Consider the following 7,380-nt stretch of genomic DNA (forward strand, 5'->3'; position numbering starts at 1 on the left):
AAAAATGCTCAACATCACTCATTATCAGAGAAATGCAAATCAAAACCACAATGAGGTACCACTTCACACCAGTCAGAATATCTGCGATCCAAAAATCTGCAAGCAATAAATGCTGGAGAGGGTGTGGAGAGAAGGGAACCCTCCTACACTTGGTGGGAATGCAAACTAGTACAGCCCCTATGGAGAACAGTGTGGAGATTCCTTTAAAAATTGCAAATAGAACTGCCTTATGACCCAGCAATCCCACTGCTGGGCATACACACCGAGGAAACCAGAATTGAAAGAGACACATGTACCCCAGTGTTCATCGCAGCACTGTTTATAATAACCAGGACATGGAAACAACCTAGATGTCCATCAGCAGATGAATGGATAAGAAAGCTGTGGTACATATACACAGCTATTAAAAAGAATACATTTGAATCAGTTCTAATGAGATGGATGAAACTGGAGCCGATTATACAGAGTGAAGTAAGCCAGAAAGAAAAACACCAATACAGTATACTAACACATATATATGGAATTTAGAAAGATGGCAATGATGACCTTGTATGCAGGACAGCAAAAAAGACACAGATGTGTACAGCAGACTTTTGGACTCAGAGGGAGAGGGAGAGGGTGAGATTATTTGGGAGCATGGCATTGAAACATGTATAATATCATGTAAGAATCGAATCGCCAGTCTAAGTCCAATGCAGGTTATGGCATGCTTGGGGCTGGTACACGGGCATGATCCAGAGAGATGTTGTGGGGAGGGGAGTGGGAGGGGGGTTCATGTTTGGGAGCTCATGTACACCCGTGGTGGATTCATGTCAATGTATGGCAAAACCAATACAGAATTGTAAAGTAAAATAAAAAATAAAAAAAAAATTAAAATGCAAAAAAATTCAAAAAAGCAAAAAAAAAAAAAAAAAGCGTTTTCACACTCTAACGATGCTCTCTCAATTTGAGACTTTTATTTCATTCAATTGTCTTCAAATGACTTTTAAATTATCACTTGTTTTCTCTTTTAAGTCTGTTTAAAGACTGAATATCTTGTCTCATTTTTCTGAACCACCTTTTCCCCTCTGATTTAAAGTTGCCATCATCAGTGTAAGTGTTCTCTAATGAGACGAGGCACACTCATCCTCAGGAAGTTTCAGAGATTTTAACTGTCTCTCTTTATCACTTACAACGAGTTCCCATTGTGTGTTGTTCTTTTAGCTTCCCATTCTTTCCTGCCATTCAGAAGCTTTCAGCTTTCTGAAGTTGAGCATTTGCATCAAAACTATTATTCCCATGTGACATAGTTCTTTAAGCTTCTGAGATGACTTGAAGTTATTTTTGGACTCAGTCACTCTGAGTTGTAGGGATTTGGGTGCTCTTAAGTGATTGTGACTGCCCTAGAGATAAGCTTCCCTGGTAGTTCAGCTGGTAAAGAAGCTGCCCACAATGTAGAAGACACTGGTTTGATTTCTGGGTCAGGAAGGTGCCCTGGAAAACAGTGACCCCTTCCAATATTCTTACCTGGAGAATTCCATCCAGAGGAGCCTTTTAGAGATAAGCTATCCTCTTTCCATTAAATGAAACTTTTTGTAACTCTCTTTACTGTTCTCTGCCAAGGTTGTTTGTATCCCTCAGGGACCCATTTGCATCTCTACTAAGTGCTGCCAAACATAGTTTGTAACTTCAGAGGACTGGTCTCCACTGTGTGTGATTTGAGGATTTTAAAGTCGTTTGTAATCAGGCTGATCTCACTGATCTCTTGATATTCTTCAACTCAAACAGAAAATCTTTCCGTTGCTCTTTCTTTTCCCCTTTTTAAAGTAAATTGGCTTTTTATATGAAACCCATTCAAAGCAGTTTGCACTAGAATTTCATGGGGAAATCTAAAGATTAGAGCCTTGTGTTCACGACACAAACACCATCAGAGTGCATTCATTGGGTTCATTAGAAGTTCAAGTATCTGGCCGCCAGGAGGCCCTCTCTGGTTCCAAAGGGCACTACAGCTCTACTGTGGAAGTTATTAATAGCCTGTGGGTTACAGTGCTTGCCTTGACCCCTGTATATGTTTTACTCCAACTCAAACAAGTACCTGGCAGCCAGTACAGACCATTCATGGGGCTGGTGTGGGGAAGGGGTGGGGTGGGGCAGATTTTATAAATTAGTGCTCTCTAACTCGTTTCCAGTACTGCACCGTCTGTCCTGCAGGTCATAAGGGGGGCCCTAGTCTGATTGGATTATGGTCTTATGACAAGAGGAAGAGACATTTCTCTCTCCACCATGGGAGGAGATGTTGATCATCTGCAAGTCTCCTTCTGACCTCGTTTAACCTTTATTACTTCCTAAAGACTCTGTCTCAAGGTATAGTCACACTGAGGCTTAGGACTTCAACATATGAATTGCGGGTAGAGGCCAGAGAGGTAGGCACTCAAATCAATCCATAGCAGGACACTCCAAGATAGAGCTGATTCTTTAAACCCATTCTCTAGACTCATTGTGTCCTTACCTTCAGAAAATTGAATTCAATACTTGAAGTCAGCTGGGAAGGGGTGGGTTGCTGTCAGGTGGCCATTCCTCGGAGAGCTACTGCATCCTACTCAAGGAGTTTCCCAATGTAAGGCACTGCAGTGCAGTGGTTAAGAGACCTATATTCAGAATGACAAGTTTTGAAAACTAGCTCTGCCACTTACCAACCAGGTGAAAATTGAAAGTGTTAATCACTCAGTCGTGTTTGACTCTTTGTGATCCCATGGACTGTAGCCCACCAGGCTTCTCTGTCCCAGGGATTCTCCAGGCAAGCATAACTGAAGTAGGTTCCCATTCCTTTCTCTATGGGAACTTCCCAACCCAAGAATCAAACCTAGGTCCCCTGAATTGCAGGCAGATTCTTTACCATCTGAACACAAGGGATACTAACCAGGTAACTCTGGCAATATATTTAACTTATTTTTACCTGTTTTGACATCTGTAAAATGGGGTAGTAATAATATTTGCCTCATAAAGTTATTTTTTTAATTGTTGTTCAGTTACTATTTCATATCAGACTCTTTGTGACCCCTTGAAGCATGCCAGGCTTCTTTGTCCATCGCTATCTCCCCGAGTTTCCTCAAACTCACGTCCATTGAGTCAGTGGTGCCATCCAAACATCTCATCCTCTGTTATCCCCTTCTTCTCTTGCCCTTACTTTTTCCCAGCATTAGGGTCTTTTCCAATGAGTCAGCTCTTTGCATCAGGTGGCCAAAGTATTGGTGCTTCAGCTTCAGAATCAATGAATATTCAGGGTTGATTTCCTTTAGTATTGACTGGTTTGATCTCCTTGTTGCCCAAGGGACTCTCAAGAGTCTTCTCCAAAACCACAGTTGGAAAGCATCAATTCTTTGGTGCTCAGCCTTCTTTATGGCCCAATTCTCACATCCATACATGACTTCTGGGAAAAGCATAGCTTTGACTAGATGACCTTTGTCAGCAAAATGATGTGTCTGCTTTTAAAAAAACTGTTTAGGTTTGACATAGATATTCTTACAAGGAGCAAGCTTCTTTTAGTTTTATGGCTGCAGTCACCATTCACATTGATTTTGGAGCCCAAGAAAATGAAATTTGACACTGTTTCCACATTTCCCCCATCTGTTTGCCATGAAGCGATAGGACCAGAAGCCGATCTTAGTTTTTTGAAGCCTGAGTTTCAAGCCAGTTTTCACTCTCCTCTTTCACATACATCAAGAGGCTCTTTAGTTCCTCTTCACTTTTTGCCATTACAGTGGTATCATCTGCATATCTGAGATTGTTGATATTTCTTCTGACAATCTTGATTCCAGCTTGTGATTCATCTAGCCCAGCATTTCACATGATGTACTCTGCATATAATTTAATTAAGCAACAGAGTTTGTATTTTTAGAAAAGTTTTACTTTATTTATTCATTGATTTATTTTTGGCTGTGCTGGGTCTTCATTGCCATGGGAGGGCTTTCTCTATTTGCAGCCAGTAGGGGCTGTTCTTCATTGAGGGGCCTCACTGAAGCCCATGGCACGGGCTTCTTGTTGTGGTGGCTTCCCTTTGTTTGGAGCGTGAGTTCTAGGCACATGGGCTCAGGAGCTGTGGGACATGGGCTCAGCTGCCTCATGACAAGCAGGATTATCCCAGACCAGGGATAGAGCCCATGTTTCCTGCATTGGCAGGTGGATTCTTAACCACTGGGCCACCAGGGAAGTCCTCATAGAGTTACTGTGTGGGTGAAACAAATGGTACATATGAAGCTTTAGCATTCCTGGTATAGAATATGCTCAATAAGTGGGGAAACTTTTGTTATTTTTAGTATTATTATTTCTCATATGACCTATGAATGAAATCTTGTTACTCAGCACACCCAGAAACAAACTAAATTACATATTACCCTGCAAAATTGGTAGGGAGTTCAGAGATTGTCTGTGGCCCTCATATACCCATCCTCTCCTGTTTTTCTGGTTAACTCTTCCTCTTTCCTTATAAGTTAGCTAATATGATACCTCTAACAAATTTACCTGCAAAGGCTGGGTATGAACAATCCTCTACTATTTATTCCCTTGGCCCTCTAATTTCTTTTTTTTTTTAATTTTTATTTTTACTTTATTTTACTTTACAATATTGTATTGGTTTTGGCATACATTGACATGAATCTGCCACGGGTGTACATGAGCTCCCAAAGATGAACCCCTCTCCCACCTCCCACCCCATATCATCTCTCTGGATCATCCCCGTGCACCAGCCCCAAGCATCATGCATCCTGCATCGAACATAGACTGGTGATTCGTTTCTTACATGATAGTATACATGTTTTGGTGCCATTCTCCCAAATCATCCCACCCTCTCCCCCTCCCTCAGAGTCCAAAAGTCCACTCTACACATCTGTGTCTCTTTTGCTGTCTTGCATACAGGGTCATCATTACCATCTTTCTAAATTCCATATATATGTGTTAGTATACTGTATTGGTGTTTTTCTTTCTGGCTTACTTCACTCTGTATAATCGGCTCCAGTTTCATCCATCTCATTAGAACTGATTCAAATGTATTCTTTTTAATAGCTGAGTAATACTCCATTGTGTATATGTACCACAGCTTTCTTATCCATATTAAGTATTGAGGCTCTTGACATTGATGCTGTTGGTTGAAATGTGACCTCACAATGCTACACAAAGTAACCAAGCCTCATTTTATCGTCTTGAAAATGGGAATAATATAGAATCATTTGCAACTGAGTAGTATAGTTTGTATAAATAAAGTGATGCATATAAAATGTTGAGCCTAATGCTTAACAAGTGCTCAATAATCAGCAATTCTTACTGCAGTGTCTTTGCTGGGTCATTATTACAAGCACAGTGATTGAAATATCCTCTTATGTTGTTGGTAACAGAGTAAATATGCTAATCACAGTATAAGCGCTAAGAGAACAAAAGACTGCCTTAATCAACACTTAGCCAGAGATCTCTAAATACTATTTAGTCCCTAGCTGAACTAGAATCATTCTGCTCCACGCACGCTGTCCAGCTTTTGTTCTAGATTTGGCAGGGTTAAATAGTAAGCATTTTTTATTTTACTGGCTAATCTTTTGTACAAACTATTTATCTTTGCTATGGTGAGGCAAAAGCAGATATAAACAATCTATAAACAAATGGGTATAGCTGTGTTCTATTGAAACCTTATTTACAATAACAGAACCCAGCTTTATTTGGTATGCCAGCCATAGCTTGTTGACAGATTGCTTGCAAATTAATAATTGTCAACATGTCTTCCTCAGACTGTATTTTTTTTTCTTTAAAAATATCTGCCTATTTTGGAGCTTCTGTACATTCTAATCTGCACAATAATAAAAAACAATAAAAATATAATATAATATCTGGATAAAAAATAACTTTTTTAGAACTGGTGATCTCATCCAGATTGATAGTTTTTAAGCTTTGTGAAGATAAAAAAAATTCTAAGGAAATTTTAATGTGTGTAGAGCTTTTGCTGAAGATAGAATGGGAATCATGGAGTCCTTCTCTTGAATAACAGGACAGCTGCCAACCTGCAGTCACACATTATTAGTAAGACAAACTTTGCCAAAGAGATTGATCTTTGCCATCATCAATCTAAAGACAAAGGCAAAGACGTAAAAGGATCAGCTTAGAGTCTTGGAAAATTCTGATGATACATTACACTTGTTTACACTTTTTTTGCAGCATGGGCTTTGTGGTGTATATCCTATATATAGCTATGTCATTTTATGAATCCAAGTTTTTTTAGCACAAGATTAAATTGATTTAGTATAATATATAATCATTATTTCACACATAAAAGTCTGGTCTGAAAATTAAGAATCAAATAATGACATCTTTTCTAATAAACTATGCTTTTTTCTTACTTTCAGTTTTCTATATTGAAAATATAAAACTAGAGGTACAAGGGTGTAACTATTAGTTAATACTGACTGTACGAAGCACATTAACTTCTACAAGTGAATACTAACTATATTGGTTATACTGGCTGTTATTAGTTAATATTGCATATTCTATTTAACATTATTTTTAATTGATTTTACTGGACAAGTGCACACATTTTTTTTATCAGTTATTATACAAGAATCCTGTGACATGGTAAAAAAGTTTTAAATCTCTTTTTAGTGCTCTAGGGATCTCCTGGTTTTACCCTTATAAACTGGTAGATTTCTTGCTCTTCTGATTCTCATTAAATATGTTCTTAAACTCCCTTATTTGGCCCCTTGTTCTCACTTTGCCTGTATAGTAGTCTCTCATACCTTATCTGTTATTCATATCCACCAACCCATCAATGTCAATCTTCAGTCCTGAACTGTTGTCAGAGCTTGAGATATATATAATTAACGTCTTCATTCAACACATGCAGGACCTAACTTATTGTATATTATCATCAACACACAAATACACATGTTGTATTAATTTACTTGAATAATTTTCTACTTTTAAGCACACTATTTTCCATATCTGGACTGTGTCTAATTTCTCAGCCTTTACTCTCACACTTCCTGCTTTATACCTTTATATTATTAAAGCTGAACTCTGCTCTTTCCCTGTAGAACATTTTCTTTTATCACATGGTATTGAAATTTGATCTGTTTCTAGGTTTATCTCACCTACTAAACTCTAAGCTACTTGAGGATCAAAGCCTTGTTTATATATCTCTGATTGTCCAGTACCTAATCAGGTGTTAAATACTGATGATAACATTGTTTGAACTGAATTGACTGAATTGAAATGTATAAAATTCAAGCTATATCTACAATTCACTGCTGTGTTATTACTCATCGATGGACCGATGTTGGACAGTCTTGATGCAAACTGTAAAACTCTATTCTTATCCATAGGTGGCAGCAAGCTCCTAAAATGAAGAAAATTGTCTGTGCACAA

The sequence above is a fragment of the Oryx dammah genome, unplaced genomic scaffold, assembly GCF_014754425.2.
Source record: "Oryx dammah isolate SB20612 unplaced genomic scaffold, SCBI_Odam_1.1 HiC_scaffold_18, whole genome shotgun sequence".
NCBI lineage: Eukaryota > Metazoa > Chordata > Mammalia > Artiodactyla > Bovidae > Oryx > Oryx dammah.